This window comes from Columba livia, chromosome 2, assembly GCF_036013475.1.
Source record: "Columba livia isolate bColLiv1 breed racing homer chromosome 2, bColLiv1.pat.W.v2, whole genome shotgun sequence".
In the NCBI taxonomy this organism is placed as follows: Eukaryota; Metazoa; Chordata; class Aves; order Columbiformes; family Columbidae; genus Columba; species Columba livia.
Window position 1 is genome coordinate 108,881,708 of NC_088603.1, and position 12,123 is coordinate 108,893,830.

A 12,123-nucleotide genomic window follows, 5' to 3' on the forward strand; every position below is an offset into this window, starting at 1 on the left:
GAAGGCTGATACTCCCCAGCAATCACCCTGATGTTATTGCCTCTTTTATTTACTACTTCTGTTTATATTTTCTCTGTGGGGGACAACTTCCAGCTGAGGCGAAGCCCAGGCTGCCACGGGCATGCCCACAGCATGCCTTCCCTCTAGCCCATGGGGTGGGGAAGCGTGCCTGGACCAGCGCTGGCTCCTGCATCTGATGGGCTAAATCCTGGTCTCTGTAATCCACACAAACCCAGCACTGCAAACCATGAGCCCAGCGAAGAGGAAGGGAGAGGCATCCTGTTAATTAGCTAAGCCCAGCCTCGTGCCCAGCCATCAGCTGGCAGAAAATGCAGCGTGAACTCAGGGACAGGCAAACACACACCCTGCAAATCCTAACCGAAAGCTTTCCGTGGCTTTGTGGTTTCTGACTGTTAAGCTACGCAGCTACTGCAATTTATAATTATTGTACGTTAAGACAAATCTCTCCTTCTGGTCTTTGTTATACACAGTTAAGTAGTTAAAACCCATTCATATGTGGCACCATATGCCCAAGACATACTACAGTTTATTTTTGCTAATCTGCTTTCAACTTTAATCCAGTGATTTCCTATAACTAACGAAGCTGAGTAAGAGATTTTTTTTTTCTTTTTTTTTTTTTTCTGGATACTGAAACAGTTTAATGAAAAAATACTTTCAGCGCTAAAAACATCATATGAAAACCTGTTATACAAGCTTAACCAGGATAAACAGTTACTCTTTCCTCTTTTTTGTTTTAAATGCGGTGTTATTCTAGCAGTGGATATGTAACTGAAAGCAGTCTTCAGTCATCAGCATCATGCCCCAGCATGTTAGCTGGGTCGCAGTACTGGTCCTCACACTCTCTGCTTTTCCATGTGAGTTCAAGCAAGAGTATTTTGAGCAAGAGGAGGTTGTCCGGTTGCTGCATTGAATTTCTAAGTCCTTAGAGTCAGGGATGAGTCTACCAATGTCGGCAGAGGCCTCAACAGACGACTGTAGCAAACAGCTACCAATCGTGTCAGAAATACAAAACCTCATGTCAAAGCCTAAAAACCTCTTGCTCTCTCTTGCCTATAGGCAAAAGGTTCTATTTAGAAACATGGAACTGGAGAAGCTAGGTGATATAAACACATGGGCTATGCTGTGTAAGTGAAAGTAACAAAGCCTTTGCTCTGCTATACAGAATAATACTTGGAAAATAAGGGGAAGGGAATTAAAATCTAGGATTAAAATGTAGGACACATGGATCACAGGCTGAGAAACAAGCAGGTAGGGATCTAGCTTTGGAAGCTGTAAGCAGCACTCCTACCTGAAAAAATGGATTTCACAAATCCCGACTAACAAGTTTGTACCATAAGGCCATAGATGAGGCTTGGCTTTAAGCATTTTCACACTGTCCTGTTCGGATTTGCCTAAGAACAACCTTCTAATCACTGCTTGGCTGGGAGATTGCTTTGTATTTCTGTAAGACAGAGACTCAACCTTAGGCTGCATCTGTCCTTGCTGTAATAAAAAGGATGGTGTATTTACCTCTGGGGGCTTCCAGCAGATTACAGGGGAGAACCTCCCTCCCACGTGTCAGTGGAGGACTAGAAACACAGGTGTGGCAACAAGGGACTGCCGGGCCAAAACACCCCAAGCCGTATTTGAGCGCAAGATCTTGATTTCACCACTGTGGGACCAGGCTGCACCTGTGCACAAAACACCAACCAGTATGGCTGGTAGTTGGACTGAGGGCAGAGGGTGTCCCTGCAAGAAGTAGGTGGAACGCACTACAAGCTTAAATGATTTAAAATGTAAAATGGTTCAATAAAGGAGCATTTCTCTTTAATAGACAGGAGATCGGCATCAGAAGCTGATCTGAATTCATGCTAGAAGGAACATTTCTGTACTACTTTTTATACTCAAGAGGCGACCCAGGGTTGGGCCAGGGTTGGCCGTCTACCAAAAAGTCCTTCAGTGATTTTATTAGTCCTTTTGTTAACATAGTCTCTTAGGAAAAAGGTTACTTGCCAAACATTTTCTACCTTCACAGTTTCACTGCAGTTTGTCACCATACCTCCTGGCTACCAAGGAGAGCTAATACATGGGGGGTAATAAATTGCCCAATGTTTTAAAAGTTAAACTTCTCAGAAGATTATCAGCTGTAGCAACTACAATATTAACAGCAGAAAGAGACACAATTATTTTTACTTTCCCTAGGACCCTAGCATGGACAGGAAGAGATAATTTGTATCTTTTGGTGAATTTCATTTTTAACAGGTCCAGAAAAGTCCTGCAAACTGAGAAGTGAGAGAGGCTTCTCTTCTGGGGAACACCAAGCAGGAGTCAATGCACTGGAATCAGAAGTTGAACTAGATGTGGGAACGAAGTTTGAGTTAAGAGCAACCATACATGTAAACACATGATATACCCCAAGTTTTCATACCGAGGCAAGTGCTGAGTAGAATGAGAAAAGAGCTGTGAACAGGCGGCAGTAGAGAAGGACTTGGAAAATAAGAAGAGAGAACCAAGAGTCCCTCAGAGCTGCCAGTCTGTCATTTCAGTCACTGCTATTAAGAGGAGCAAGTAATTTTGGGTGCTGTCTGGCATCTCCAGGCAAGCGTGGGTTTGCTATCATATGCACATCAAATTGAACCTGCAAAATCAAGTAGTCAGCCATTGAAGTGGCAATGTCTGCACCTTAGAAACAGAGAGGCTGCCTTGGAAAGCCTGGCCCCGAAGGCAATTTCTATCACTGTGATGTGTGAGGAATTATGTACGAGCAACACTGGGGCTTATGAGCTGTATAAATGGTCTGTGTGCAACGATGGTTTGGTACTGATTGCTTTGAAATGGATAATCCCAATTTTCGTTTGCATTCATTAGAAAATACTGCCTGTCAGAGATTGGACAGTGCTTTAAAAAATAAAAAGAACGAAGACCAAACCCACTTGCTCTAAGGTACAGAAGTAGGTTAAGGAGGTTGCTTTCAGATTGTGGGCATCTGCAAGGCTAACAGTTTCAGAGTTGCATGTTGGCATTTCATAATAAGAGCTAACTTCTTGCTAGCTGTTGAATCCCCTCATGTTCAAGAATGAACAAAACATCCAGAGAGACATAATCTCTACGCCACACCATATGACTGATTCAAATGTCTTGAAAATGGACCAACTCCTTGGTAGTGGTTACACTCCAAGAAACACCAGTGATTTAAATGAAGGCAATTCTGCTTGGCATGAATGTGAATCGGAAGAAAACCACATGCACTTGTAACATATGGTCAGAAGGCGGATTTATCCCCAAGTGATGTAAACCAGCATTTGTCAATTGCATCACTAATCACTGCTCAGGAACGCCTCACTGCAAGCATTTGCCAGGCACTGTGCAGGACTGCATGGGAAGAATATGGCAGAGGATGTAAAAAAGTAGGAGATCTCCATGCTCCTTCTCTGGCAAGACCCATCCACACAAATCCAGTTCTGCTAGTCATTGCAGGCAGTTTCCTTCTCAACTTCTTGTAGCTTTGGACTTGCCAAACCCTGACACTGAGGGGGTGCATGATACCCCTTCATCTCACTGCTTTAGAGCTATCCCCACTTGCCCAGTCTGGTAGATAAAGACAAATCTTTTGTGCAGAGCTCTGTCACTCTCAAACCACTAATTATTAAAATCTTCTAACAAATGCTCCACTGAAGAAACATGACTAAAACCTGTTTCGTTAGGAGAGGCAGCTTTCAGCTATCACACTGCGGCTTTCTGAAATCTCCTTTCCAGTACTGTTACCTGCCCATTTTGGAAAAATGAAGCATTTTTCCCATTTCTGTAGCAACAGCCCTTCTTTCAGTGGCAGGACAGGGTGGCTTTCCATTCTTTCTTAAGGCCTGAAGTGTCTCTAAATACCAGGTGTCCAACTTCAGTTTTATTTTGCCACCATCCCATGTTTCTGTGTTACAATGACTGCACAGTTAAAGTACGATGGCAGCTTTTTCCATGTGGACTCTCATACAGATCTATGGGACAGTTAATGTAATTGGAAAATACAATGAAATTCTAATTGCTTTTCAATTGCTGTAGGCCCTTGAAAAAGATATCACACCAAACCCTGATAAAGCTGGGTTTGACGCAAATGATCTATATCTGCATTCATTCCCATGTGCATTTCATTTACTAGAAACCTCTAAATACTGCGATATTCATCATTCACATGACCTACCAAAGCAAGCCATGTCTGAAATATCATAAGCCTTACAGTTCATGATAAAAGCCATCCCTTGAGTAAAAAGCAGCAAAGCACACTAGCTTTCAGCACCAGCTTGAATTTCCCTAACGCTGCATTACTCTATTGTGCTAAGCTTATGAATAGGGGCTTTGGAGGAGACTCTTTCTTTTTCCTCTTACTACTAACACATGGCACCGTCTGTCTCTCATGGCTTCCCAGTGCCTTTTGCATGTGGACTGCTACTATTGTGATATTAGCTGGTTTGGTGTCTGCAAATAATTTGGTGTGACAAGTCTGGGAGTGTGCTGTGAGGAGGGAAGCAGCAGGGTTGCACCCACTGTCTGAAGCCCTGGAAGGTGAGACAGCAGCTCCTGGGTGGACGTGAGACAGCTGGGCTGTTTCTGTGTCCAGCTCAAAACATATCATTTAATATTTGGTCAGTGGAGGCTGACAAGGGGACCTGAAACTAACAGAATCGTGTTTATTAATATGATAATTACTTAATAATCTTTATAGTAAGAATTGGTGAAGAATTATAGCATGGTGATGTAGTAATTGTTATTAATATAATAAACAAAATCCTGCAACAGACAGCTGAGATCCTGAACCCTCACTGGTGTTATCACTGTCTTACACAGTGCTTCTGCCCAAACACTTTCCTTAATAGCTTCTTAAATTCATTAAAACGTATTTGAAAAGTCTTTGTCTGTCCCGTTTTGTTAACACATAAAATATTCAAATTGCATCACATGTGTCACAATATATAAAGAAAATTATAACACAATGAGCACAATGAGACCAGACTTTCATTTTTTTCTTTATTTTTTCTGGGGGAGGAGGTCCTATTTCACAGGAAGAAAACCAAAAAGAAGCCAGGCAGATTGCTGCAGACAGCACTGCTTCTCCCCCTCTTGCTACACCAGTGCTGTCACACTGATGTGCCATGAGCAAACATGTCCCTGCAAGCCTTGTCACCCCTCCATTTGTGCAGCTATTAAATGTGAATTCCCCATGCTGTGCCCATCCATTCACCCCACACCACAGGCACACTTGCTAAACCTCTGCCATGGCACCACCTCACTCCCACCCTTGTGCCAGAAAAGGAACCCACAGCCACACATCCCTCACAATCCTGCCAGGCAGGAGCCGCAGCAGCTCTGACCACAGCAGGGGCTTGCTGCCCTTCCTCCCCTTCTCCATCTCCCACTATATTACACCTGTAATGCCCACAGTAAGGTGTGCTAGCTGGGATTGCCCACCCACCCAGGGTCCAGCTCTGGGGCCCTCAGTACAGGAAAGACATGGACCTGTTGGAGGGAGTCAAGAGAAGGCCACCAAGATGATCAGAGGGCTGGAACACCTCTGCTGTGAGGACAGACTGAGAGAGTTGGGGTTGTTCAGCCTAGAGAAGAGAAGACGCCGGGGAAACCTTATGGTGGCCTTTCAGTACTTAAAAGTGGCCTATAAGAAAGATGGGGACAGACTTTTTAGCAGGGCCTGTTGCGACAGGACAAGCGGTGATCGTTTTAAATCAAAGGAGGGGAGATTCGGCTAGACATGAGGAAGAGATTTTTTGCAATGAGGGTACTAAAATACTGGCCCAGGTTGCCCAGAGAGGTGGCAGATGCCTCATCCCTGGAAACATTCAAGGCCAGGCTGGATGGGGCTCTGAGCAACCTGATCTAGTTGAAGATGTCCCTGCTCATTGCAGGGGGCTGGACTAGCTGACCTTTAAAGGTCCCTTCCAACAGCCAAACTATTCAATGATTCTATGATTCCACTTCCCACCAGCACAAGACACAAAAGCAGCACCCCAAACTCCCCTACATCAGCTGCACCACAGCCACTGAGCACCAGCCCACTTCTGGCCTAGGAGAACGAGTCGTGAGCCACGTCAGCTTGCACCCTGTTCAGAAAGGGTTTGTTCAAGAGCCGAGCCTAATCCAAGTGGTATGTGCTGTGCTGACACTGCCTGACCCTGTAATTACCTCATTAGTATTATATCGTAGCAGACAGCCCGTGAAAAACGTACCCAGCACTATATACACACAGAAATAGACCTGTCCTGAAACAGCTTGCCAATGGGCATAGTACTTGTCCTCAGCCACAAAACCCAATGTAATGATACATGCTTAGTGCCCACAGTATCCCAGGCCAAGTTTCAGCATGCTGAGAGAGACATGGTGTCACTTGCCAGGAGGTGACAGCCCCAGAGATGCTGCCGGGGGCTCTCTTCTCTGCCTCTCTGGAAAAAAACAGGGGTTGCAAAATTCCTGGAGAAGACCAAACAACTCACACAACATTTTAAAGCCCCTTTTTGCTCTCGTGATGACACTTACTGCAGAAGCCTGGGGATACTACACAACTGCTAGAGAAAACAAACCCTTGGAAACAGTCTCTGACATGCCTGCTCTGCCATCACCCATCTGCGACTCACTGCTCAGCACTGCCCAACGCTGAATGCAGACTGCCTGAAAACAGAGGTGAACTTTCCTCCATGCCTCTTCTCCCTGAGAAAATGCTTTAAAAGCCAAATATTTTCTGAGGGACTGCAGCAAATGCACTGCTGTCATGTCACAGGCCTTTCAACCGGGGGCTGCTGGTGAGCAGCCATCTGGCACTGGCTCTGTGGAATGGGACTGCAGGCCAGGTAGTGCTCAGAGAGGGGATCAGGAGTTCACATTCCCAAAGGACGACAATACGAGAGCATTTATTGCTGATAAATGCACATCCAGCCTGGCATTTCCTGTAGCACAGCCAATCTATTACAGGCATAAATGTTTATGGGGATTTTTTGTTTGTTTGTTTTTTTCAGAAGGCAACTGAGAAGGCAGTGTATGTGCAGGGACAGATAATTGCTCTCCAATTGCATAGATAGAGCCTGCTCATTCTCTGCCACCAAGAACATTTAGAAAGCAACGCTACATAGCTGGTGGTCCCAGTACTGGGACAGCCTTCAGCACACTGGAGACACAAACTGGAGAGTTTAAAAGTGACAGGACAAAGCAGAGTTAGACACAATTTGGACAGCACTAGTAAAGGACAGGAGGGGAGCTGAGCAAAGCCCCAAGCTCATACTATGTCAGGAGGTTACTGCAGCAATTTATGGCACTGGGAGAGGGAGAAAATGCACAGCTCTGCAATCTCTGTAGTGGTCAAGGTATAGGTGTAAAGAGCAAATCTCATAGAATCTGTAAAAAAAAAGAATATTTTTGGAAGTCTTTTTGTAGAGAAAGATATTCAGAGCTGCGCAACATCTGCACTTTCCGCACTAATAAATCAACAGCCACGGGATTGCTTTTCACATTGACGACAGAAAGTAAAATTTTCCTTGAGCAGATAACTATAAGTACAAGCATATTCAATCTCCCCTGGATTAGAGCAACTTGCTATTTCTACAAAGTATTAAATTAAATTCTAAAGAAGCAGAGAGATTAAAGGCCAACTGCAATGATCCCCAACGAACATGTCCCAGATAGTCCTTGTAATCCTTGGTTGCCCATCTATTATTTCACAATTTTAAGGACATGGCACTCTGAAAAAGGGGTTTATAAAAATAGAGCAAAAAGCCAGCAAACTCACACTTTGGTGGCTGGTGACATTTTTGAACCTCATATAGCTACTACCTGTGACACACTTGCCTACACATCATTCAGCGCACACAATCATTTACCAAGAGGTGATGGGTCACCCCCAAGACATCCATATTCAGCAAGCCATAGGAGTCACAGTTCAAGCACAAATAAAGTCAGTTCTGCTACAATGAACAAGGCCATCAATTACAGGAATGAAATTCAAGCCAGAGTGTGGCACTTAATTAAGAAACGGTGAAGGCCAGGCCAGGGCAGGTATAGGTGACAAGTAGGGGATGGATGGAGCTCCTGTGAACACACCAGCCCGCTGGTGAGCTGAAGCACACAATGCTTTAGGAACAGCAATGTGACGTCCACCTGCTCCATCAACACATTCTGCAGGGCAAGAGTTACCCTCATAGAAGAAAAGTGCTAGGCTACCTATGAGCCCAAGTGCAGCTGGAAATGGCCAGGAGGGAAAGAAACTGTTAGGAGAGACTACAACTGTAAAAGCCACATTTTCTTAGTAAAACAAGTCTATAAAGATGTGTCAGCAGCAACCCAGTAAATACCAAATGAAAAACTCTATGTGACAGATACAGCTTCACAAAGATGTGCTTGGAAATGAGTATGACAAGCCCAAGTGGGAACACAGTGCTTTAAACACTAAAATTAAAAATGCACAGAAAAATTATAAGGGTGCCACAGATGTTACCAGCAAATCATTCTGGTATGAAGCATACGTCTGAGGAGACACCCATTTGGATAGTTATTTGGGCTATCCTTAACCATTTTGCCTGCTCCTGGGGCTGGGCCATGATTACCTGGGAACCTGTTCCCATTTCTTGCAGGGAGCTGGGGTGACTTTAAGTATGCAGGGGCTGCGCTCTCATGCGCTACCACTGCTTTGAAGCCTAAATGAGCTGCCTCGCCTCCTTACTGGGATTCGTGGTCCCTGCCTCTGGATACAGAGGGATGCTCTGACCCTCAGGACCACAGCACAAAATGAGAGGGATATTGTGCATGACTGGGTCTTACATGGAGAAGGGAGACCTGGGAAGGGGTCTTCAAACTCTCAGACCTCTGAGAGCAGCTCCTAGGGAGACAGGTGAAAGTGTATGGTGAAATAACACTTCTTGGTCTCCTCTGTGGTTCCTGGGAAGGACAGATGGATTCCCCATCCCTCATGCAGGAGCTGACTGCCCCAAGCCTCCCCACTGCAGTGCCTCAGCGCTTCAGGGTGCAGGTTTCTGGGGAGGTGACAGTGATCAGCACCTGGAGGAATTCACAGCCTCCATTTTGTTGGTATTTGTCCCCACCTAAACACATCCTGTTTGGGGCCCAACTGCTGTATTTTGTTTGGATATAGATTTGCTATGAATCACAATGTTCTGTCTATTTTTCCAAAACAGAATTGAAGAGAGAAAGAGGATGACCCATTTAGATTTCTTTAAACCAGAAAACGGATTAGCTTCCAGACCACTCAAGTAGCAATAACCCAAGGCAAAAATCTTTATTCAAGCAACATATTGATTTGAGAATACATGACTAAGGGACCTGGATCATCACGTCTTACTTTAAGTTGTTATATGAATGAAACATAACAAAAATGGATTAGGACATCATCGCTTGGACATGTGTTGTTGTGGAGTTTTTTTCTTTTTTTCTCACTGTATATTATTCCCACATATTTGTTTAGTCTAATTCATAACTTCCAACATTCTTCACTCCTCTTGACAATTTAGTCTATACTTTAAGGACTCCTCATAGGAGAGGATTTCTCGTCTCCGAGAACTTATCCCGCTGTCCTCCTCTCTGCCTCTCTCGCTGACACCTAACCAAACACAAGAAGCCTAAAATGGCAATATAGATGCATGTTTGTAGGTTTGTTGGTTTGGCTTGTTTTTTGTTTTTGTTTTTGTTTTTGTTTTTTTTTTTCAATATAATCATTATGCCAAATAACACCCCACATTTCCATTCTCCTGTGTGGGGTGAGCTGCAGGCACATAGCCAGAGCTGATTTTCAGGAGCTTCTTCTGCACAAGAAACCTTGTACTCTCCAGAAGCTGGAGGACCTACCAGAGCAGCACAGGAAGGTCACTGCAGCCAGGACCAGCCCTGAAACAAGGCAGCAAGCAGGAAGGGACCGTGTCTGCACTGCATTAGGCTGTTTGGGAAACTTCTGGCATTTCCTAACCCTTCCGGTGACGGAATTTGTAACCCTAGTCAGGTGGTACACCGTAACTTTATTATGATAATTATTATGATAGTAAATGAAGACTGACAGCACTTGGGTTTGATGGCTTTCTCTCAAAAGCTATAAAAGTATGCCTTTGTACTCTTATATACCTGCTGTAAAATGCGCATTTTGCTGAGAATATATACAGTTCACCGATGAAGTGGCAAAATCCCACTCCTGCTATCTGGATTGTGCTGCTACAAATCCAATCCTGAACAGGGAATGGAATACGAAAAAGGTGAGCAGCACTGTGGACTTTACAAGTCCCTGAAAAGTGATGCCAGTTGGTATATCCTCAGTTGTAATGATGCAGCAAAACACATAAATTAGAGTGCAGAGTTTACTCATCCCATTCACACAGCTTGTTGATGCTGCTGCCTAGTAAAAGAGGTCTGAAGATGATTCGAGGATCAGCTTCTGAAAAAATCATTTTTAGACAGTAAGTCCCAAAGACCTTCTATTCTCTGGGTACTTCTCATGCCGAAGTATTAATACATCAGAGCAGGAACATCCTTATATGCCTTGTATGTGATTTGCCTACTCCAAAGAACTTCTTCATATGTCGAAAGCATTACAAAGCACTCAGGAAGAGCAAAGCAGCAATAGCATGCTCCTGCTGGGGACTGCAGGCTGGGAAATTATTCAGGGGAAGTACCTTTTTATTATACTTCTTGACCAAAAAGAAAAGAGGCACTTTTTTTTTTTTTTTTTTTGTTAAACTATAAATCAGCACACATAGTACAGGGATTTAACCATATACAAATGGCTAAATACCAGATACCACTGTGGAACATAATTCTGCACCAAATTCACACCAATCTCTACTGTTTAATGATTTTTTCCAAAAAATCTCCTCACTTTTTCATTAACTTCAGTGAGGGTTGGACTTAGGCCTCAGGCAGTGTAAGGCTTTCATCTTCGCTGAAACAGAAGTTTCCAGAAGACTGGAGAGCATGCAGTGGTTGCTTCAGAGAGGTATCTAATGGTCACTAATCTGTGACTACTGTTGTTCTCCTGTGATTAAAAGCAAGGCAGCAGGGATGCCTGATGCAAGGATGTGATCAGGTCATGTCCTGAAGCCACACTGAGTGACAGGCAAGAATACAAATCTGGGATTATCTCACAATGCCTGAAGACACAGCAAGTGCAGATTTGTTAGGGGACTTGATAAACCTTCACCTCTTTACTCTGACTAGCAAAGCAAACCAAAAAAGGGAAAGAAAAAGGAAAAAACCTCAAATCACCTGGCTAAATATTCTTCCTCTACCACTGGTCAAGGCAAGGGCTCCAAAAAGGCTGTGTTACTCTCTTGGTAGTAACAAAATTGCAATGTCTGAACTACATCAGCGGATGAGTTTTTGACCTGAAACATGGCAACTAACAGCAGAATAGGCTTTATCCCAGCCTGGGTGCAGAAGATTAATGACTATGAATAATATGTATGCATTAGAGTGAATAATGACAGAAGGAAGGACTGCCAGAGACCCACTTTTTTTTTTTTTTTTAACATCATTATTTCTCAGATGACAGAAATTCATGCACTTTTCATTTTTCTAATGAAAACATGAAAACTGTTTCTCTGTACCACTTAATTCATCGTTCTCTCTTTTCTACATCTTCAGCCACCTGGAAAAAGCAGCTCTTCACAGGTAAACTGTTTCTTAGCTGAGGGCCCACCCTATCTCAGAGGGTGCTGCTGCAGTGTCAGGGCTTAAAGTAAGGGCACAAAAGCTGCCTTTAGGATTCTCACAGAAAAATAACTACATAATTTGAATTCCTGCTGGACCTGGTTCTACACTGTGACCACTGAGTGATAAAGAAAGGGCATCAAACTGTTTACGGGGCTGATCTCCCAATGTGGCTGCTGATTAGTAGTGAAAATTTCAGGTGATCACAGTTTAAATGGAGGATATTGACAAAACATGCATTTCTATTATCTTCCTAGAAATCTCAGGGTGTGGCTTTTTTTGTTTGGTTCGTTACATTTTTTTGTTTGTTTTCTTGTCTGAAAAGCTTGAAGTCTCTAGACCCTTTTGGCAGCTGTTTTTGAAGATCCTGGCAGTCTTGACACCTAAATTATTGGGAGGTAGAGAGCAAATAAAACCACAGGC

At 43.8% G+C, this 12,123-nt stretch overlaps 1 protein-coding gene across 15 annotated transcripts in view; it reads right to left on the reverse strand.

Annotated features, from left to right (window-relative positions):
• MTCL1 (microtubule crosslinking factor 1) overlaps positions 1–12,123 on the reverse strand; it is a 108,570-nt gene that overhangs the window by 52,257 nt on the left and 44,190 nt on the right. The gene's annotated exons all lie outside the window — the stretch shown is intronic.